Here is a 23802-nt window from a genome sequence, read left to right on the forward strand (position 1 = left end):
GCGCGTGAGAGTGTTTTGTTTAGGGTTTCGAGGGTTTAGATCTTCCCTTAACGAAAAAAAAAATGGTAAGTCGATAATGTCATGTGGATACCCATTTAAAACCCTTCCCCGTGCAGATATATGTATAGGTCTCTTCACAGGAGTAGCCTCTTACGCTGTATACAATTTCATCATTCCTCGCCTCCAACAGTCCCGTGGTTACTTTCCTGTTAACTTATAATGCGAAAGTGCAGATTGAAACCACAGGCTGCGACGGACAGAACAAAAACAAAGAACAGCTGCGCGACACGTGGTTGTTTCAATCACACGGTCCCGCTGTCTATACACCAACCAGTGCAACACCAGTCACAGGTGCCCCTCGCCGAGCAACTTCGTGAAACAATGTAAAGCGTTCTGATGAATGTCTCATTGAACATTTTTCAATCAGCGCTGCAGATGTTTCACGTCCTTCAGTTCGCCCGGATAAATAATACAGCTTCACTATTGCAGCTGTGCCGACGCTACAGATAAATTTCTTTTATAACTTGCGGCGGTGTAGCTCAACGACTTTCAGGTTCGTCCGCTCGGCACGACGTCGCGTATTCAATTTCTGGCCATGGCGGCCGCACGAATTCGATGCAGGCGGCGGGCACCAACGCGCGTTATTTATTAAATTAGGTGGGAGCACTTAACTAGGACCGCTCTCGTATGCCGCACTTTATACAGTCCAACGCAGTTAAACGAACATGCTTATGGTCTAAAGGTAGATCGACACATCGGGTAAAGTATTCGATATGCCCAAACTCGCCCATAACTATAACCTTTGTCATGCGTTCGTTATGGAGAGATTTGTTCTATTTCGTGCAGCGAGAAGAGCGAAGAAGAAATCAATTTATTGAAAACGAAACTACACGCAGCAGACAGTAATTGTGCCTGTGTTTTGAACTGTTATCTCAGGGTGATTAAGAATGGCGTTACTGGAGCGTGGGACTGCATGTGCAGAGCTCATCAGGTCGACATCCTGAGCATACCCGCCAACTCTCCCGAATTTTCGTAAGGCTCACGACTTTGGGCCTGTTTTACGAATGTACTAAATTGGCATAAAAAATTAAGAAATAAATATGTCGTGGCGAAAATGCTTGCCTCGCACGTCAGTCTTCGAACCTTCCGTGGGAGGGTCTCTAACGGCGAAACGATGCAAGAGGTGCGCCGGCTTGGCGCAAGTTTATTCAGAAAAATTGTGGAGGTAACATCAGAGTCACTGCAAAAGTCACCGTCCTCTAAAAGAGCGACGTGTCGCTTGTCAGTCCTTGCTGCTCTAAGTTTGCTGCTGCTTGCAACTGCAGACCAAGCTTTAAAGATGTGCGCGCTATATATTCCCTTCCTCCGCACCGCCTTCTCCTCCCCTCTCGCTACCGCCTCTCCGGGATTTCACGAATTTAGAGGTTACGAGGTTGGCAGCTACGGCCTCGAGGCGTCGGGCGAGGCGGCTCCTCACTTTCGAGCGCATGCGTGGATGCGCTCGCAGGGGACGCGCCGTGCTCGATGCGTTCAATGTCCAGCTATTTTTACGAGAGCATCGGTCAGTATATGTTACGCGTGTTCAATGCAAAGAACGATTTCGCTTGATGCTGCAGTACGCTACATTCGCTTTCGACTGCACAGTTGTCGGAACATCAAATCCGCATGTTTAATTACAAAGGCGGACGTACACGTGGGAGTTGAGCACTGGACAATGTCGATCCGGCGGCGATCAGCAACGGCAGCGGCACCCCGAAGCTACTGCTGCTGCTGCAAGGCAATGCGCCCACGTGTTCACGAACGAGAGGTGGGCGGCGCTCGGAGCAGCAAGGCTCGCGACAGAGCGCGCGACACGCAGCACGATGTGACGCCGGGGCGAACGCGCGCTGAGGTCGCGCCAGCGCCCACGGAAAAGGCATGCAGGCGGTGCCGCGGCGCGATATATAGTGTGCACGATCGAGTGCGACCGTTGCTGCACGATGATTTGGCCAATGTCTATGCGTGATGTGAATCTCCTACAACGTTTCTGCTTATAGAGCGGCAACGCGTCAGAGAGCCAACATCAAGGAATACCGTAGAGAAAGAAGACGGCGTTACGTGCACCGCGAGGAATTTCTTGAGAGCCCATCAACATCGACAGCAATGAAGGTGTCCGCTGTGATAGCCAGCTCCCGTCTCAGCAAATGAGTTCGGCACAGCAGGAATCGATGAAGCACGCTGTTTTCTTATGGTTTTCTTTCTTTCTCGCCAAACTGTAAACCACTTTCCGTCAACCAGGACATCGCAAGATAGATGTACAATCGGCCCTGCAAGGCTGTGGGCTGTACGTAACGGTTGTGCCTCTGCATGGCGCCGGTGCTCGGCGTACTTCGCGCTACAGAACGTTTATAAGGCTCCTATAAAAAAGAACCTTCCACGCGCACAACTCAACAACCAAGCAGACGCCACCGAATGCCTGAACGAAGCAGAAAAGCACCGTGAAGAATCGTGGGATTCTTCACACGCTTCCTCAGACCTGGAAGATCAGCACAATCTGGTGAATTTGCAGGTACGAGATGCAGCGATCGCCGACGGCTTTCTGGACTATATAAGGGATCCGGCCGCCAACACCGTGAAATAATTTACACCCTTAAAAGTGAAAACTGGTGTAAACGTGTCTATAACTCACGCCCTTAGGCTGTGAGTTATATAAATAACACCCTAAAGGTGTGAGTTATAGACACACTTACATCCTTTTTTTCATTTTTAAGGGTGTAAATTATTTTACAGTGAACCCTGGAAGAAGAAAGAACACTCTTTCAAGCGCTGATGCGCGAAATAAATGTTCACTTTCTCTTTCTCTCTACGCACACACAAGTCAGACAACAATGATGATAATGATTTCTAATCCATGACATCCCCTTTGAAACGGGGCTTCGACAAATAGCCACCTGTACATTCGGCATAAGCTAATCAGGTTTTACTACATCTAATGCAGTCTATTGCATTTTGCCTATCTCTCCTTGGTCTTCTCTCTCCTCATTAAATATTATTTCACTATGCTGCACAGTTACCTATATGCATGCATGTAACGACTCCGGCCCTACCTCTGTCCCGCTTTCTATTGCTACGGAAATTATAGCGATATTCCAGGCGGACTTCTTGCCGTCGCAGTCACCATGACGCTATGTTCTCAAGTGCATCTGGTAAAACAACGTTGCGCCCTGCGCTGCATGCTGTGGGTGCGAGTGAAAGCGTGTGCGACGAGCCGAGAAAAATGATGTGAAGGATGATTGACTGACACGCGTTGGAAGTCACGTGACCAAATGCGCACAAAGGGGGGCGCGTGGAACAATAGCGGAGGCAATTAGCGCGTGTCCACTCCTCTAGCCCGGCCGTGGCTGCGCACTGCTGTCCCCGCGGCTGAGCGCATACACAGCCAGCGTGCCTCATCTTGGAGGTTATTCTGCGGCGGGTGAAAACGAATGGCGAGCAGAGGTGGTTGGTGGCTTCGTGTGCACTGTCTTCAAGCGCGCCTAGAGATGGAGCTCGCGTAATCTCAAGTTTTGGCGATGCACTGACGTGAGAGGCAGCACGAGACGTTCGCTCTCCTCTCCCAGCTCTCTTCAGTAGAGAGTTTTAGTTTAGGGGATGCAAGCGGCTTGCGTATGCAAGAGCTAGGGGCCACGCTACTGCGCACGCGCAGACCCCTACGTCCGACTCTGCGCATGCGCAGTATCGTCGCCCCAAGTTTCCGCGTACGCAAGCCGCTTGCGTCCCCTAAACTAAAACTCTCTATTGCGCCAGCGTTGTGACAGCGAGCGTGCGTAGCCATCGAGTGAAATCTGTTCATTTTTGCCAGTGCGCGCGCATGACACCATGCTTGCCAACTTCTATACTAAGCGATCGACTGTTTACTGCATATTATACGGCCGATAAATGTACGAAACTTACTTCGTGCATGCAGTTGTCTAATACCGTGCTATAGTTATGAATGCTACGCCCTTACTCTCAGGGAAGGCGTATAGTGGCTATGGTGTTGCGTTACTAAGCCCAAGGGTGCGAGCTCGTATCGCGGCCGCGGCGGCCGCATTTCGATGGGGGTGAAATGCAAAAACGCCCGTGCACCGTGCATTATGTGTACTTTAATGAACGCCAGGGGGTCAAAATAAATCTGTAGTCCCTCACTACAGCGTGCCTCATAATAAAACCGTGATTTTTTAACGTAAAAACCCGAATTTTTTTAATGATTCGCCCATCGAGCGAAGCTTTGAATTCTCTTTCAGCAATACTCTAACCTATTTTGTTCATCTCGACCGCAGACCAGATAACGCTTCTACCGGTTTCCAACCCCTGCCCTTCTGGAAGGGGGCCGTCCACTACGGCGCTGGCTGGGTGAGCACCTTGGAATTTCATTGCAATGTGCTGCGTCGTCTCCGGGCAGCTAGCTGCTGCAGAAGACCGGTGCCTCATCCTATTAGAAATGTTACTGTTCTCAGGCAGATAGCTCGGGTCTCAAATGGCGAAGCACTGCCCTTTGTGTTATCGTACAAATCGTATACAGCGTACAAATTGTACAAATCGTACAAATCGTTTGTGTTATCATACAGCGCACGGCAGCACGTCCGAGCAGACCGCGACTGCCTAGGCCAGCAAACTTCTTTGAAAGATAAACCATTTCACTCGTCCGTTCAACGAAGCCTGCTAATGCCGCCCACTAATATTACCCGTCCATCCTGACGCAACTGTGCCGACCAAATATTGCGAATGGTTGAAATGTCAGGAAAAAAAAATAAAGGTAGACGAGGAGGTGTGCGTGGCGGTCTCACTTGAAACGGAAGCCCGCGGGACGAAAGAAGCTCGAAACCTCTTTTTTTTTTTTGAAGAAGAAGAGACGAGAAACGCAGATAGGCCAGAAACGGGGCCTCCCAAGGGGCGTCACGCGCACGCATACGAAATCACGCCCGCAAATGCGGTTCTTCCAGCATTTCAACCGCGACCGAATGCCGATGCGACGGGAGCGTCCGTGCGCAGCCGCGGTCTGGCTGCCTCCACATCCCGCGTCATCGCAGCGCAGCACGGGCGCATTTCCGCGAGCCCCCGATGGTCCCGCAGGAACCATCGGGCTGTAGAGGGACTGCCGTCGACGTCGCAACAGCCCAAGGTGGATGCGCCTGTACGAATCCCCACCCGCAGTCACAACAGCCTCCGGGAGCAGCCTATAATGCGCAAAGAAACAGGGGAGCGCATATCGTGGATTCGAGAGAAATACCGGTGAACCGGGAGGGGGTCGTATAGGAGCAAGAGAGAAAAAAAGACAAACAGCGGAATAAAACGATGCTTACGCTGTCACGAGGTAGCTCTTCGTCAGGGGAAACAACGAAAGAAGGACAGAAAGGAAGAGAGAAAAAAAATGCGAAAGAAATCCCCGGTGAATGACGACGCAGCCACTGGGGATACGAAAAGGAGGCGAAGAAAGAATGCAGGCGAGGCTCTGGCGGCTTCTTGCACGGACGGCGAGAAAAGACGGCGGGGACGGCGATCGTGCATCTCTTCCGGGCAAAGCATCTTCAACACTATACCCCCTTCCCCCGCTTCTCCTTTGCTTCGTCACAGTTTCGTCCATAAAAGCTTCTCAGCTGAAGAGCTCGGTGCCTCTCTCGCAAGCTCGCATCCTTCTCTCACCTGCCACTTACTTCCTATACACCTCCACCCTTCCTCCATTTTAACGCTTCTTTATGCGCGCATATTGAAAGACGCAAACAATGCGTGCGCTTGAAACAAATATATATAGAAAGTTAAAAGGAACGGCACGGGAAGAAAAGAAAGGGGCTACATATAAATAGCCGGTCGCTATCTACAACGAAGGCCATATACAGGACGACCGACACATCCTCGCCGCATCTCTAGCGCATACGCGAGCATACGAGAGTTCGCACCGTGAGCCCCTTTCTGCACCGAACGCCAGCACTTTACCCGCCCGCGGGTGATCTTGACAAAGTGCAACGACTGGATCGAGGACAAAGCAAGGGCACCAGCCGCTTCTTTTTGTCTTTCTGTTCCTTTCTATCTATCTATCTATCTATCTATCTATCTATCTATCTATCCATCTATCCATCTATCTATCTATCTATCTATCTATCTATCTATCTATCTATCTATCTATCTATCTATCTATCTATCGCGATACGTGTTCCAGCCTTTTGAGTCGCTTGTCAGCGCGGAATCTATTCCAATTTTATCACGCTACAACCATGACAGCGTATGTATAAATAGTTTCATGTTACATGCGTACTTTAGGCAATAGGCGAAAAGTACTGCAGTGAAACAGCGCACGCGAGTGGGACACTCCTGGGAAGCAGCAACCTCGGATGTGTGGGTGGGTGAGTGGGCCAAGGGCGAAAGCAGGAATAAGCCGAAAGCATGTAAAGTCGTAAAGTCACGAAATGAAACCAACGAAAAGATGGACATCGATTAGCAGCAACTTTGCAATGTTGCGAAAGCTATCACCGTGACTACATGGAACTTTTGGCGTAAGTGCAAACTGCCTCGCCTTGCATTGTTTTGCTTGTGCTTCTTCATTGCTTTTTCATTGACCTTGCTTTGCTTTTGCATAGTTCTTGTTCGCTTTGCTATTGCTAACTGCTTCTGCTTGGTTTGTTTTTGCTTGCCATTGCTTTTGCATTGCTTTCCGGTTGCTTGCTTTTGCTCTGAATTGATTTGCCTTTGCCGTTCTTTTCCATAGCTTTTGCATTACGCTGCTTTGCATTTCATTGTACTTTCGTTGTTTTTTTCGCTTATTTCACTTTGCTTTTTTATTGTTCTGCTGTGCATTGCATTTGATTTTGCACTGCATTTCTAGCATTGGTATTGCTTTACTTTTAATTGCTTCGCTTCTTTTGCACTGACTTTTGCTTGCTTCGGCTTCGCTTGCTTGCTTGCTAGCTTGCTCTGTTCGCTGCTTCGGTATTGCTGTTCCCCTCTCACCCTTTCTAAATAGGATGGGCCGTAATTGTGGATTTCACAAATTCCAACGAGACGTCGCACACACCCTTCCCACAGACGAAGGCATATTCGATTTCAACTGCTTCAAAAAACAATCAAGCCATGCCCCAGTAGTCTAACGTATTAACGAATGAAATTTCGCGATCAGCTCGCTTTACATTAAAAAACACAGCACACTCTTAAAGGACCCGTCACCAGGCCCCACAGCAAATTTTGGTTATACCCTAGAAGTTTCCATCTCGGCTCATTAATAGCCGAGATATAAATATTTCAGTGCCGCGAACCCATCATTTCAGGAGGCGAGCTCCACTGCGAAGCTAATATGCCAAGCAAGACACTCGCCCCATCTAGCCTCCGCAAGCGAAATTACTTCTCTGCGTTCCCCCATACCGGACCTCAAGGATCCCGTTACACACACAAGCCACCATAGGCATACTTCACGGGCCCCGCCTTCATTTTTTTTTTTTCTCCTCGATTTTTTGCGGCACGACGCGCTTCTGCTGATGGCGTCGTGCGCAAGCTGTTGTGACTGTCTCGTTTCGCACTATTTTGCGTACAGTGCACGAGGACACTTGACTAGCGGTATAAATCAGTGCTAAACGAGTATTGAGGCAGACACAAGCTGGATCAGAGAGCATAATCCCGCGCTGGAACACTGTAGAAAATGACATAGTTTGGGTGTCTGCGCACGCGACTTCACGACGTGGGAGCAAGCAGACGAAACGGAAGTACATCTCTCTTGCTGCGGTGCGAAGTAAACCAAAAGCATGCAGACATTCGGTCTGTGTTTCATTATTTCTTCTTTAAGCTTTAATTCATGTATATATATACCAGCATTTCTCAAACTCTGGTCCGCCAGCCGAAACGTTGTAAAATACATTCTGCAAATCCAACGCACGTCGTACTCTCTTTTCTTCATTATACTACCGGCGCCAGCGCAATTTCTTCTCCCACAAATATATATATATATATATATATATATATATATATATATATGTATATGACGATATTATCCGCGAGGTGCTCAAGAGACGAGCCGCCGCGAGAACGACGAAGTGGGTCTGTGCCCTTGGAGCGAGCGAGTGTCGGGCTGGCTCCAGTGTAAATAGCCTGTAAATAGCCTTTTTCGTCTCTGTCTTTCCACACGTAACAATATATATATACCACTTTGTCAAGGATGGCCAGCGAAGCTGTGTATGTGGGACCCTTAATGGCGAATTGCACTTCCGCCGCGGGTCGGCCCGGCATATCACTATCTTCGGTATCGGCCCCCGTATCGGCCAACGAATGAAAAATTTTTGGTCTATGTCGACGAGATATGCCAGAACCTAGCCATAAACAGCTTCGCTGTAAAAGAACAGAAGAGGAGCGGACGTCAATGGGTCTAATGTGCAGGCAGCCTCCGCAGGTGTACCACGCCGGTCGTCGTGTCATCTGCAGCACAGCTGGTATACGCGCACGCGAAGTGCCAAAGAAATGTCTTTGAGCGAGCGTGTTTTCCTTTCTTTATTTATTTCTTTGCTTCTTTTTTTTTTTTCGAGTGCTGCACGACTCATCGATTAAGCATCTATTTAATGGGCTAATTTGGATTAAGTCTTCTTAGCGGGCAATCGGCTGGAGTTTCGTGAACGTCATAATTGTGGATACCTGGACGTGTTGGTGCTGCATTGTGATAGACGGTGTATAGTGCGGAGATATGTATACGCCGCCAGACAGACGAGTAAAGGACGCAAGAGCGCCAATCTGCCGTGTCCTTTTCGTCATTACACCCGTTTACCTTTGTCTCCTCGCTAGAAGTTTATCGAGTAAGCATAGTAAGGGTGTCCTTATAACATTCCGGATACAGCTGAAACGAACAATTTAAGCCTTCTCACCTGTTGTATCACGTCAGGATGCCGAACGCAGCCGTTACCTGTCACTTGGCAGCTCACTCAATGATTGCAAGCATTATAGCTGGAAGCGCTAATAAAGAAAGCCAGAAAGCTAACTGCCTCGCAGTGGTCAAGTTCCCTGCTGCGCGTATTTCAAACGCACAGCGCCAATAGCTTGACAGCGAGCGTAACTACACCCTCAAGCGTAAAATGCCGTTGCGGTGTGTTTAAGTCAACAGGACCGGCTAAAGAATGAGTCAGGTGATCGAAGGGTGACCATTAATCGAGTTTAAGAAGAAGACTGCCGTAGATTCACAGCTAGTACTACAACGCATGCCTAAATTTAAACTAGAGTAAAGTGCGAGACCGGGCTCGTTTGTTTCCCACCTTGTTAAGCAGCACAAAACGACACAAAGGGCGGCAACCTAAAGTTAAAAGCCTGCGCCGTCCCCGCACTCCGGTTTCGCGCGCATCTTCCTTCCTCTGCACCGCGGCAAACACACGCGGCGGAGAGCAACTCGAGAAACGTCATGCGAGAAACTCTGCACGTCCCCCCAGGAAAACGACGGGGGACGAAACAAGGGAACTACGAAATGGGCGAAAAGGAACGTGAGACCCCCGCAATCGAAAGCAGTGCGAATGTGGGAGGGAGGGGTGGAGCGCAGCGAAAGCACGACTCCGGCGTTGCACGCAGCCCCGTCAGAAGAGGATCTCCATCGCACGCCCACACGAGCAGGGAAAAAGCTCTCGGAGAGGACGACGGCGGGAGATGAAAGAAAGAAAGCGAAGCAAGATGCGGGGAAAAGCGAGAGTCCGAGCTGCTAAGAGGGAGGCTGTCTGTCAAGTCTCGTTAGCGCCAGAATACGAGCCTCGTCTCCCTCCTCCTCCTTGTCTCCTTCCCGTGTTCTTTCCCCTCCATCCCTCAACAACGACGACAGGCAGGATCGCTGGCGAGAGAGAGAGAGAGAGACTCAGCGTAGGAAGAGCGCGGGCGGCTGCATATTTTACTATACAGTTGATACGTATGAACATCTCTCGGGAAGAGCGGGTGGCTGACGTCGGAGTGATAGAGTGCGTGTGCGGATAACGCGAGAACTACACACGACGGAGTCTTATATGCGCGCCACAGGAGTCGCAGAGCGCCCGCCGTCGGCAGTGCAATCTCTATACATTCCGGCGCGAGATTACGGCTATACACTCGGCCATGAAAGTTATAAGAGAGCGAGGGACGGCCGCGGGAAAGAGACGACGACGAAGTGACACGGAAGCCGCGGGCCTCGACTTGGCAGCGGCGAAACTTTCCCAGTGCTTTCGTTACGCGCCACAATCGGAGGCGGCTGTCCGACAGAGACGAGCCGCATGACGGAGAGGGGCAGAGAAAGGAGAAACGCGGCGGTGCGCCGAATTTCATCACGGCGACGAGCAATTTCATCTCGTGCAGCCGGCGGCGCGCGCGAAGCAGAGCGCGGTTTCCGACGCGAGAAAAGGGAAAAAAAGAAAGGAGAAGGTCGTTGAACCCACTGCGCTGCCGAGTATAGGGATAGACAAGGTAAAATGAGAGGCGGATAAGTTTAGCAGTGAAATTGTGCATAAGAGAGTCCGGTATAGTTGACTCGATGAGCAGCTTATGTCCGCGCTCACTCGTGAATGAAGTATGGGTATTTTAAGCTGATATTAAACAAGCTCATACCTTGTTGACCTTAAGTCTGCTGTTTTTACACACACAAAAAAATGCAATGTGCTATAGTTGAAGTATGTTCTGCGCATTAGTTATGCGTGCGTGCATTCATTCATTCATTCATTCATTCATTCATTCATTCATTTGCATGCCTCAAGTGCTTATCAGCACTATAATATGCCGCGAAAGGTCACTGTGTAGTACCGTACCTCTGAAAACTCCATAGTGTTCCTTCTGGATGCATTACTTGTTTAATCCTGGAAGCTGACCGAAAAAAAAAAAAATGCGTGGATTAAGTTCATCGCTGAGCTTCCGCTGGGCATCGGAGAGCTATACGCCATTTTCCTACTATGAGCGTTGATATTGTACGCGTTCCTTACGTAGCGTGAAAGCAATTATATATTCATACGTCGATCAAAAGTATCAACTTCCAATGCGCTGTCGGACGATGTTTTGCCGTAAACAGAGCTGGCACTTTTCGCTAAGAATAGCTGAGCATTATCAACAGAGCGTGTCGTTTCCAGACACTCCCGCCATTTTGGAGGTGGCGGCTATGATGGCTATCCTGTATCGTATATTTGCAGCCACAAATCGCCAACCGCAGCGATTATGAACCACTGTTCGCGCGGCGATTAAGCAGGCGCGTCTCACTGAGTTTCAGCACATCTGCGGAATAAAGAAAATGGCGAAAAACGCAGGTGAGCAACGAATCTGCACAGTCGTCCTGCCGCGAGTTTAACGCCGATAAGAAATTAAATAAGCGCTCTCCCTGGACGAACGTTTTGAATAATTCGGCAGCTATCAACGAGCTAACTGCTTGTTTAGAATGACTGTTTATATATCGGCAGAGTGCCACGCGGTTTCAAGGAAGCGCTCGCCGTCGGCGTCAGCGACTATAGCTCACTCAGCGTCACCATCTCAGCGGCGCCGCTGAGTGTGTTGCGAGTTCGCGGAAGCATCTCGCCGATTGCACTATGAATCATGATCCTATATATAGAAGCACTAGAGGGAGCTTAGAGAGAAATGGGACGCATACAATAACACGTGATATACATATATAGCGACTCTAACGTGATGCCACATCATGCCTGTCAGTCTCGAACTGCAGTAAGCGGGCAGGGAAGGTTTTCGCCGCGGTCACGCATGCCGAGACATTCGCCGATCTGGCTAAAAGTCGTTGCTGCATACTTTCGCCTTCTTGTCACTCTCATTGTTCTGACTGCGACTTAAAGCTATGGCGAGCGTCACATGCATGCTGTGTAAAGTTGTACGAGACTGTGCTCAGCGTTTTCGCCGAAGGAACGGACTTTAATTTCGTCCGATATGCACGTCCGCACGACCGTAACATTATTTCGCACAGTAGTACTGCTCCAAGACGGGAGTTCTTCATTGTTCTTTCATTGCGGTGTATATCAGCCGCGGAATTCGTTTTTCCTTTTCTTCCGTACAATAAAGACAAGGTTATTCTCATTTCCAGCACACAGAGACGAAAGCAGACAAGCGCTGTTCATGCTAGGCGTGCCTCGCCCTATTTCCACACACACACACACACACACACACACACACACACACACACACACACACACACACACACACACACACACACACACACACACACACACACACACACACACACACACACACACACACACACACACACACACACACACACACACACACACGCACGCACACGGAAAAAAGAAAAGATAAAGATGAACATGCGAAAGACCGGAGTATCTCCAGCGTTTATTCCAACCCCTATACGAAAAACACAGCAGCGAAATCTACGAGCGCCAAGTAAAACGGGACGGCTACTCGGGAAATAGCTCGGATCGGATATCAAGAGAAACAAAAAGAGCAGCATGACATAGAAGAAAATACAGCTGCAGCGAGACGCGTACCAACAAAAGCAGGAACACCAACACACACACACACAAAGGGATGACACACTCGACGCGGACGTCCGATGCACATTATATACGAAGCAGCGGTGCACAAATGGCTGCCGCTGCCGACAGCAGGATAAGTCGGAGACGAATTTGTACGGGAAAAGAGCCCCATTGCGACCCACTTCCTGCTGTCGCTGTATACGCGCAGATATACCTACACGGCCACGTTAGGTGACGCGCGCGCGAGTCTTTTTATCGCGCTTCTTCTCTGTGGATATCGCTACTTTCGCGTCCTTCCGGAGAGTCAACGCGAAGCGGCGCGGCCTCTCGATATCGCCCTCGACGGAAATCGGTCTCAATCCGTCTTCACGCGGTGCAGAGAGAGAGAGAGGGAGGGCGCCGGCCTCGTTTGCTCGCGTCGGGCGGTCACCACGATGCGATCGAGTCTGTCAAGACAAAAGCGCGGGACAGCATTTTCCTACACACCACCGTGCTTCACACGCTGCCGTTTGTGTAGTTTAAGTCGTCGCCCGAGAACTCCGCGCCGCCGCGTCGTTCGTGCGGCGAGAATGTCGAGAAAAAGTGCACATGGCCGGCGTCGGAAAGCTGCCGTTGTCCTCTCCCCGCGCGCGACAGGCACGCAGAGGTCACGCTTGTAGAGGAAGACTTGAAAACACTTCCGCGTAAACACCATCGAAAGACTAAGGCGTAAGGATTTCCTTCTCTCTTTCTCTTTCGCCTTGAGACAACAGATGTGACATGGCTATTTATGTCGCACATTGTACAAATTAAACATCCCAAACACCAAAAGACTACGGCGTAAATGTTGTTTAGTTCGCCTCGAGACACCAGAAGTGTCGGGGATAAATATGGCGGACGCAGTACAATATACCATGTACTCTGTCGCGGCTTGAAGTAACGACTAGGCCAGGAATCCTCCAGGCGCCTTCCCTGGGAAGCATCGTCTTCTGTCGTCTTCCCTAGGAGACTATAGACTAGGCAATCTGATGACTACCAAGTGGTGATGACCTTGTCAAGAGAGCTGGGCGAGCTACAAAAGCCAACTTGATGCGACTATATTGGGTTCATAAGCATTGCTATACTCTGAAGCATGACGTGACGACGAACTCGACAAGGCTGCCGCTCGCTAGTTCATTCGGTTTTCTTATTAATGTGATATCAATTATATCAACACTCCAAGCGAATTTTTGCCATCGCCGTGTGATTCCGTATATATTCAGGTATGCGTATGCTGTATGCCATGCCATGCTATGTGACATGCAGTATACGCGGGCTAGATGCCACACCATTCTATCACTGAAGTTGCTCATACCTTCTTTTACATTTCTGGCAAAGTTATTCCTCGGAATTTTGAGAATGACAGTCCGCAAACGACATGAAACAAAACACCGACAGCGCATGTGTTTTATCTTAAGTATTCTCAGACTGAAATATTAGATGCTCAAAACAATAACAAAGCTCAAACCTGAAAATTATGCAATTTTACTGGCGCGGCTACGCACTACCTCCGGGACCAGCCCAGCAAAGAGGTTTAAAACATATACAACACGGAAAAGTGATTGTAAAGTCGCTAAGAAAGACGTTGGCTTTGATTGATTAACATAAATGAAATTCTCCAATGGCAGGATCCAACAGAGTATCCTTAGCCCAACAGTTCGTTTTACTTAGCTTGCGTTTACTTCAATTAATACTGCCACTACTGCTGCGAGTCTCATCCTTCGTGTTATACGCTAGCATTTGCTATCGCATTCATTGCTTCGCCCTTATGGCTACACTGTGATATTTTTCGTTCCATTGGCTGTCAGTTCGATACGTGACTTTGCAGCTCAGGTAGATCATGCGATTCGGTGCCTTGGTGGAGCTAGATAACATCAACTAAGCAGTTCCGGTAAGGCCGACCATATAAAGCATTGAGCTTAAACACCAAGCGGCAACCCCGTTATCACGTGATACCTTGCCGGACCATATATGAGTGCGGAACATGCACCGAAGCGCGAATTCTGCAGGACAGTGAAACGACCGTCCCAGCGCTTCGTGCTCTTGACGTCTGCCTGCGTAAAACATTGGAAACACGACCGAAGAACCGAGCGCACGCTCCTCGCGTTTCACAAGTGCATTTAGCGCGCTTTGTTTCGTACAATACGAGCTGATAAGCATGGTATCTCATTTCGGCTGCAGACTTGCGTCACCTTCTTGTTTTTTTGTTTTTGTTTTTTCAATCTCTCTTTCAATTTTTTCTTTCGTCTTTCGCAAAATTTAAGCTGCATCGTGAATTCTCTCGCAGTGCGGTATAGGTGGCAATGCATGGAACACGGCGCTGCGACGTGACACATGGCCGAGCGCATTACCTTTCGCACGACTAACTCAACGCCCACTCACGGTCACTCTTTTCAAGGTCTAGTTTCACAGCACTGCCGAGAGTTTACGCACTGCCTGACAAGCTTTTGCACGAGAGAGAGAGAGAGAGAGTTAAAGGAAGAACAGGCGCGAGCAATTTTGCATCAGAACAAGCTCAGCTGCGGGGGCGGAAGGTCTAAATATGAGCCAGCTGCGTACACAGTGAATGCAGGCCCTATCAGAACCGACTGAAAACAAAAAAAAAAAAAGAAATAAGCAGTGAGTACCCGTATGTATAGCGTAGATGCGAGGGCGGTGCTTTGCAGAACCGAAGAGAGGCACACGGCGGCTTTTCGCGTTCGCTTCTTCGTCGTCTCGCGGCGACGGATACTGCCGCGCGGAGCTAGTTTTTGAAAAGACGTCGACAATGGGACCCAATTAGCCGGGACTAACGAACCCGCTTTGCGCCAGGTCGCCCCTTCAAAAGCAGAGACCATGCGTACGCGCCGGCCCCTTGAGAAGCTGGAGAGAACTGGATACAAAGAATAAGGCAGACGGCGTATATAGTTATAGAACAGTCTCGCTTTCAGAGACGGCACGGTGCGGTTAGCTCGAAAAGAAGACAAGAGCGCGAAGGGGGAGCGTCGACATCGGGCTACAGATATTGCGCCGCATGCAACTAAAGCAGAGTACTCGGCACGCTAGTCTATTGCAGTGCTTGTGGAAGGGGAGAGAGCGTGGACCACGCTGCACACGAGTGGGAAAAATCAAAATATCCGCCTCCACTTCACCTTGTGAAGTGAATGCACAGCGAAGCTGTTGACGACGTTAGACAAGCACAGCCGACGTTAGACAAGTACCACCGCCCCAACTCACGTTAGACGACGTTAGACACGCACCACTACATCACAAATTAAGCGACGTTAGACAACCACAAACTGCTGATGTAATATCTTTATTTTCGTTACAGTTATAATGATGGCTTTGTGGTTGCTATGATACACGGCGATTCGGCGACCACCTCGGACACGTTTGCAGCCAAGACCAAATCCAGGCACGATCTGTGTACCACGTTGTCAGTTGCTTTGTGTCGTTGAAGCACGAAAGTCCGAATTTCCCCTCTGAGTGGCCGCGGCCGCAAGGTGGCGGCACTGTTTTTCGGACAATGTTTGCCACAATGTAGATTACGGTCGCAGCGCACGCTTCGCGACAGATGAAACGGGCAGATGCAACATGTACGTCACGCGCGCAAGCACGCGTGCGCGGAAGTGGTGCATACATCCTCATTCTTGTAGGCCCTCCGCCAAGGACAAGTACCTTATTGAATTAATATAATTTTTCAAATTGCCAGAGAATATTCGTAAAGTACGAGATACATAAAAGCTGCAGACATGATAGAGCTTCGGATTGTAATTCGAATATACGGGAAAACATAATTCTGTTACGCGGAAACTGGAAGACAAAGCCACTTTCCAGCTGCCGTTTGAGCTCTGTCTGGGTGGCCGCTGCCGGTAGCTGGAGGTACTGTTTTTCGATGAGCGCGAGCCGACGAAAAGTCCCTACAATCTAGAGGCTAACAGCTTCGCTGTGAGAAATAGACGATGCTCACAGTCATGCATTGGTGTCAAGGGGTTAAACTCGTCGAAATACAACGCAGTGAGAAAGTTTGGAACTGAACCACTTCCTTCGACTATCTAAACAGCTATTCCACTTTGTTGCTCTCTATATGTAGTGCTGAACCATATCCTGAGCACACTTACACTTTTTATCTTTTGCTTTTCCTTCTTTTTTACGCCTGCTCTGATTGGTCCTCAAACAACAGTATGTTTAAAATATAAAAAAAAGAAATATCAAATATAGTATCTTCAACACACTTTTTCCTCCAAAAAGGATGACACCTAACACCGGACGCACATATATTTCATTCATGGCAATCCTGTTGTATGTGCCCGACAATGGGCTGACACTTTCTGGTTTGTAATCACACCTTGACGTATCCGAATGACAACGCGTGCGACCCTGGGACGTACGTCGAGTCGAGGGCATGAAGTCTTTTATGTAACCCGCCCTTTGTATACAGGCTACCTGTGGTGCCAGTTCGCCCGAACACCGTGCAGTGTCGCTGCGAACTCTTTCGAACCTTTGTCATAGACGCTCTGGTGGACCCGTAGCCTGGCGTAAGCGTGATACCGTTACCGGAAAACCGTAGAAGCGTAGCGCAACAGAAGCGCTGCTGACGCAGGAACCTTGCAAGGGTTGTGTGGAACCAAAGGAGACAAAAATTGCCGCTGCGATGAATGGTTGTGTTTTGCTTAGCTGCAAGTGCAGTTTTGAACAGAGACACAATTTTCTAGAAATGGCCCAATGATCCTATCGTTCAACGAGCAGTTTACCAGCTCTCATTTAAAGGAGCACTGGCACGTATTTATGAAGTTCTACAGAAGTGCTACTACGCACGTCTAGCACACAAAAAGGATGATGCATCGAAAGCATGGCGGTTGGCAAACGCCTATAGGCGGTTTTAATTTGATATTAAGGTGTGGTCTTAAAATACCGGTGCTGGTTTCATCGACGCAACCGTAACGTCATCACACAGGGCCACTGTGTGTGCAGCAACACGGCTAGAAATCTGGACGCTGCTCATAAATTATCAAAAATGCTCCGCGTTTTCCTTTTCCTGGTCTTTTTCTCTCTCTTTTTTTTTTCTGTACTTGCATGCGCGGCCGAAGCGACCGCGCAAACGGAGCAAGTCAGTGTATCGTGCCGTCATGACGCATCTATACCTCCTTTAAGTCGAAACCGCAGAAACACGTGATTTAGTCAGCTGCTTACGGCACTCTGATCGCATTTCCCCCGATTGTTCTGGGGTTTTGAACGTTCCAATCCAAAGTCGGAGAGGTCCTCTAGGTATGCTCATTTAATTGCCACGATCTAGCAGGCTTATGTGTGTTCGCGTCGTCGCGAATAGGTGTCGTCGCGTGCATATAAGTACTGCGTCGTCCACTCTTATAGGCGGAACACCTCTACTAATACACATTCTGCTCAGTAGAACGTCAGCAGCATTTCTTCCATATCATGAGGAAAACGTGCTTCATCTATACGTATATTACTACGAAAGCTTGCACACGAATGAGACGTTACCCGGCCCTACAAATGGACGACCACGCACACGAGAACACTCGCAGACACGCACCCAAACACACAGACATTTGCGATCGCAGTGACTGCGCGACTAGCATGACTCGAGCGAAGCACGCCCGTCCCACTCCATATCCCTTGGCCCAAGCAGCACAGCTTACGGGGCGAATAGACCAAGCCTATTCAACTTCCACACACACGCACGCGTGCCCGTTGCAATGGGCCGACGTCGCTCTTTGCGCCCGTTTCTCCGCCGCATGAAAGGGGCGAAAGAGAAAACGCGCGCGTGACCAGGGATATAGCGCGCCAAAAGGAATAGGACGCGGTGCGAAGCTGCATGCGCAAGCGGTGAGAACGACGCAGATATCGCCGCTTGATGGGCATGAATGGAAAAGGGACGACCCGTACCATCTGGGCCAGCTCGCGCCAAAGCGTGACTCTCGGAACAGGTAGAGGCTCATGCAGTCGCGAGAGCCCAAGCTCTGTCGGCGTTTTGCGCAAAGGCTAGGCAGTCCTCTAGTCGAGCGTTCGACGAGAATTCGCCTGGTCATCATGTCAACGAATTTACAGAGACCAAGGAACCCGTACCTTTCCCATTTTCCTTCTGGCAGCGGTCCTTAGCCTTTCAAACATTGCAACCGCGTGCGTAACCCTTTATTCTCGGGCCTTTTTCTCTGCTCAGAGAGCGAAAGAACAGGGGGCAGTCACAATAAGGCAAGATGGGAGCAGCAGCCGCAGTGGCGACCATCGCGCAGAATTACTCGGGGTGCAGATATCCAACATCAGCGCGAAAAAGAAAAACGTAGCAGCGGGAGAGGTGAGGGAGAAACAGGAAAAAGTAAGAAAGAAAGAATGAGTGAAAGTTAAAGCGGTGCGCCCTCTTTCTCGCCTAGTTTCCCATTCCCTTTTTCCCGCCACATTCTTCGTAACCGTGTGCCGCGGAGTCGGGTCCTCCACGAAGCCCTGGGGCTTATATACTATACACCGCCCCTGTCCCGACTAAAGGACGTGATATATCAGCGGGATCGAGCGCTCTGTGTATAGCACAGAGCGACGACGACCGCGAGGTTTCTCGCGACGGTGGCGGCCAACCGTCGTCCGCCCTCTGCGGTGCGCCTGTCGGCGCGAGAGCGCGCCTCTGATGGAAGCTTTATAAATGACGCTCCGCCGACCTCTATATCCCACCTCCTTTCCCCCGCTGCCGGACTCGACGTGGAGCGCGCTTCGCCGTCATCGTCTATCGTCATTGTCCCTCGCAAGCGGCACTTCTGCGATTTCCGCGGTATAATACGCGCACGCCTCGACGCCTCCAGCTCGCTGCATTCACAAGTGTGCAGACCCCCCCCCCCCCCCCCCCTGGGTTACTCAGAAAAAGAAAAGAAAAAGAGCAAGTGATCGAGGTCTGCAGAAGCCCACGAGATGGATGAAGGTTAGAAAGCTTGCCCTCCAACTATTACTTCAATTAAACCATTATTCCGAGAAATTAACATCTTGGGAACGAAGAGAAATCGAAATGGCATGCGCGAGCTAATGGAAGCGTATCATAAAACAAACAAACAAAAAATGTTTCCGACTGCATCACTGAAATTTTAGCAACTTAGATTATTATGTGAGCTTCGAAAACTGGTACATACTCATTATGCATTGATTGCTCTAATTCGCGGAAGTCGAGATTAGCATGAAGCTGCAGCTGCCCGGGCCACTCCGTATTGTTGCGGACAAACGCATTGCCTCGTGCCACTAAAACGATACATAAAAAAAAAGCTACTTCCGATAGCACACGCCACACACAGAGCGCGAGTTGTAGTTTGTGTGCCGTCCTGAAACTGTTTTAGGTATCGTTTTGTGCTGTAAGAAATAGTGTTCATTCGAAACTCTGAGTACATATTTCTGAGCCAGTGTATCGGCCGCGAGATCTAGCGGAGTCGCCACCTCGCGAACACTGACTAAACCACGCACAGCGTGGATATTTTATGGCCATTCCAAGCGGAGCGTTTTACTCCATGGCGGGGGGCTTGAATACATCGCTACAGGCAAAAAGCCTGACACTGCATAGCATTTGCTACTGCCGCATGCAAGCCAAAAACCAAGTGGACAAGTCACGCACAAAGATTCAATTGTAGGATTTAACGCCGCCGAAACCGCACATTGGTTTATACGAGGGATGCTGTATAAGGGTAGAGCTACGGATTATTTTTTCGACAACCTGTGCTTCTTCCAAGGTGCGCGCAAATCTATAATTACACGAGCGTGCCTCGCATTTGCCGCCACTCGAAGTATACGGTCTCCGCGGCCGGGAATCTAACCCGCGCCCTGGTGGTGTTCAGCAGCAGAACCGCCACAGCCCACTGAACGCACCGCGGCGGGTAGTGCTGAGATCCAAGATGCGTTTTAATTCAAAAGAAGTCGCGACGACTATATCAAAATGTTAGAGATAAAGCGAGGGAAGGCTGAGAAATTTTGTGAAGCAAGGTGACTGAAGTCAGGGTATGGAAGAAAGTCGGAAGCTTCTCCGTCGGTGGCGTGATACGTCGTCGGCAGCCGTAGCAGGTCTCCTTCAGCACGTTTACCTACGCACGCCTGGAGCTCCGGGGCAACGACGAGTTCCACAGAGGCCCCAGATTGCGACCCGAAGATTCTCTGCTCACGTTATCGCTCTAAAAAATTTCAACAATGACTAAAGTACGCTGCGAGCAACAACATTCTACGCGTGAAAGCTTGATTTACATCCATTTAATTAGGTCACTTAATTTTGTACGGGTTCTTGTTGTTGTTGTTGTTGTTAAAACTTGTAAAGCGCAATAAGACTGTTTTCGCTTTGTGTACAGGTGTCGTTGTTACAGTGTTGTGATGAACGCTTCTGCTCATCATGCTGCATACGGTAGCTTGGCCTCTCAGGCACTCGTAGCCTTTAGCCAAAAGAACCCAAGTCGATTATGCAAATTGCCTTAAATAAACTCAACAACAACAACACATATGCACTAAGCACCCAGATGCAGAATCCTGACGTCAACAGTTCTAGCCGTCGTGTGTTGGGGCGCATTTCCCGCGATCCGGAATCTCGGGCATTTGCACACACTGCACACAGGGGACTAAATCTAGATTATCAGGCAGGCGAACTAATGACCTCTAGGCCAAAAATGGAAGGGCCCGGAGTGAGCTACCGTGCTGGGAGAAACACTCGCCCTCGGCCCGACAACGTCCAGAGCCACGCAGAGCCTCCTGCGTCCGTCAGACGAGAGTAATCTGGACGTGGGGACCAAAAGGATCTACCATATATCGCCAGCAGCTCTGCGGACGAGAAAAGGATCTGCAGATCCTTTCTTCCTACGCGGTTCCCTGCTTCGCCTTCTCGTAACGAGAGATTCGCGCCACTGAGACTCTCTCTCTCTCTCTCTCTCGGCAGCGCCCGCCATTCCTCGGCCGATAAGCACTAGGCTATACATGCGCCGACCCACTGGGGTGGGGCGCTCCACGGCAGCGCTGATTGACGTGCCTTCCATTATAGAAGAAGAGCGGAGGTGGACATGGCTGAGGCTGCGCACCCTTCCTTCCTTAGTCTTACGCGGTATATACGGCGACAACGCAGTGCGTATATAGCTGCGAGGGAGCTTCTCCGCAGCCCACATCCCAGTCGGATTAGCTCCAGTTAATCCCGAAGCAGGTCCTTCAGCGCAGAGTTTCTCATAATAGTTGTACGTGCCCGCTGCGACTTCTTGTGTCTCGCTGAGATCGCGTTTCCTTCGATCGCCGACTATATACTGCCCAACACCGCCGGCCACAATTTGCGATATCGAAGGCGCGGAAATTATAGGCTTAGAGAACACCGCGCGCGTGTAGAAGCAGCAGCAGGGCAAGAACATATACACACACATAGCTGATCACTGTCGAAGATTTCGGTGCAGCCCGCTTTTTCATAGTACGCGTGTCCATATATACGTCTAGTACGCGTGTCCATATATACGTCAGTTTGAATCAGAACCTAGCAGACTGGTTTTACAGGCATTTAGCTTGAAAAAATATTGTCACGTGGTAGTGACGGTGAAGAAAGTAGCCCAACTGCGAAAGACGAAACTAGCGTTTTATTGGGCGAACTTGTGCCCTCAAAAACAGGCTACACTGAAAGAATGACGACAGCGGCGAACACAGTCGGCGATCGTTGAAAATCTGATCGGCGGGTCAAGCGCGTCGGCTTTTATACAGTAGTCGTCGAATGTTCCAGACTAATCGTTGGGACCCGCGTGCCTTCCACAAAGTTCTACACCATTCGCGTCAGGCGATGAAATCAGATAACACAAGGTTCGGCGACAACAGACAGCGGATAGAAGCATCGACAACTTTCCAGAAACTTCGGATACATGCAGGCGCGTCCCGCGCTGTGCGATAACATTTGTTAGGCGGCGAAACGTGGTCGCCCGATAAAGATAAGTACACGTGTCAATATACATATACAAGAGCGATATTATAGCACATGTATCGCAACGAAAGAAATGGAGTGTCTTAGCGAATGAGCAGCACGCATGCGCGCGCTAATAATGCTTTGTTATGGCTGTTTCAGTTGCGCATATATGTGCGACTGAAACAGCCATAACAACGCATACAAGAAGGCAAGCAAAAATGCAAAAAGCAAGCAAAAAATCAGATACCTCAAGCGCTGTACTATACAATAAAGCGCTTAAGGTAAAGTAAAGCTATAAAGCAAAGTACAAAGTAAAGTAAGCTTAAGCTATATAGTAAAGCGCTTAAGAGGACCTTAACAGAGAGAGTGTAAGAGTGGGATTGAAGATTAACATGCAGAAGACAAAGATAATGATGAATAGCCGGGCAAAGGAACAATAGTTCGGGATCGCTAGTCGGCCTCTAGAGTCTGTGAAGGAGTACGTTTACCTAGGTCAATTGATCACAGGGAACCCTGATCAAGAGAAGGAAATTCATAAAAAATAAAAATGGAAAGTGGGGGGGAGGGGTGGTGGTGGTGGCGGTGGCGGTGGTGGTGGTGGTGGTGGTGAAGGCATCTGCTTTTCCTTCTTCTTTTGCGCTACACAAATCAAAAACTGTTTGCCACGTTGATAGCTGATCTACGCGTCACTCGCAAACCAGAACCAGTGCGACGCGTCCGTGAATCCCATTTTCGCGATGGCACTGTTTAGCTCTTCGTACAGCGCATCGCAGCGCGCACGGGCCCTTGTAATGGACGAACAGGGTGAAAAGACAGCGGACAAGGAAGTCCGCTGCAACCTCATCGTGCACACAAACAATGAGACCAGTGTTAGCTGTCCTCCCTTTCTCTCTGTCTACTATTTCGGCTATTTGTGGAACAGATGTAATGCCCAAATACATGCTAATCTGGATGATGGGCGAGAACAGTTTCATCATAAAAGGCGCAACAACAGCTGATCCAAGCGTCAATCCTGCAGAATTTATATGTACACCTTCCACAATGCAGACAAACTAGCCATTGCTGCTTTTTTTTGTTAATGAGCTGGTCGCTAAATTGAGACAGTGAAAACATTAAATTTTCCCTAAATTTCACTTCAGTGCCACTAAAATTGCTTCACGTTCCACACTTATTTGTTCCACACATAAATGTTCCACACATATCCAGTGTGTGGAAGCTCACTCGACGGCCTGATGACTATGAGGAGCTTGCAGTCTTCGCGTCTCGCATCTCGCACGCACGTGATTTAGTATTCTGACTCATCTCCCTCGACCCTGTCCGCAACTGATACGCATTCAATCCGAATCTCACGAATCGAATTCTCTCATTCCCCAGTGTAGGGACGCAGCGAGCCCTACACTGGGGATCGCTGCATCCCCATTCGTGGAACGCCCCTCCAAGATATACCAATCCCGCAAACGCGCGTCCGGGCTGCGGCCCGTCCGC

At 49.5% G+C, this 23802-nt stretch overlaps 1 protein-coding gene across 1 annotated transcript in view; it reads right to left on the bottom strand.

Annotated features, from left to right (window-relative positions):
- The window catches only part of Tpst (tyrosylprotein sulfotransferase), a 484705-nt gene that overhangs the window by 395392 nt on the left and 65511 nt on the right, over positions 1 to 23802 (bottom strand). The gene's annotated exons all lie outside the window — the stretch shown is intronic.

The sequence above is a fragment of the Dermacentor andersoni genome, chromosome 3 (assembly GCF_023375885.2).
Source record: "Dermacentor andersoni chromosome 3, qqDerAnde1_hic_scaffold, whole genome shotgun sequence".
Classification (NCBI taxonomy): Eukaryota; Metazoa; Arthropoda; class Arachnida; order Ixodida; family Ixodidae; genus Dermacentor; species Dermacentor andersoni.